Genomic DNA, 263 nt, shown 5'->3' with positions numbered 1-263 from the left:
CAAACTCTTGTCGCCTTCCTCTCCAATTTGGCTCAGCAACTCGACCTACCACTTCGAAGCCTCTCTCGTGATTGCAGCCTCATCCACCAGCCCCACGGACACCGCCGTACCTGATTGGGCAGGGTGCTGCGAGAAGGGAAACAAAAGCCCTGTGTCATGCAATCAAAACTCATGTGTAATACTCTTTTCTCCGTGTTTCCCTGTTCAAAGGAGGGAGAAAGAATACCAATGAATTTTAAAGGAAATGCGCTGCCGAAAGTAGA

This window comes from Lottia gigantea, assembly GCF_000327385.1.
Source record: "Lottia gigantea unplaced genomic scaffold LOTGIsca_4071, whole genome shotgun sequence".
Taxonomy (NCBI): domain Eukaryota; kingdom Metazoa; phylum Mollusca; class Gastropoda; family Lottiidae; genus Lottia; species Lottia gigantea.
The sequence above is the reverse complement of the archived record's forward strand: the minus strand, read 5'-3'. Positions refer to the sequence as shown.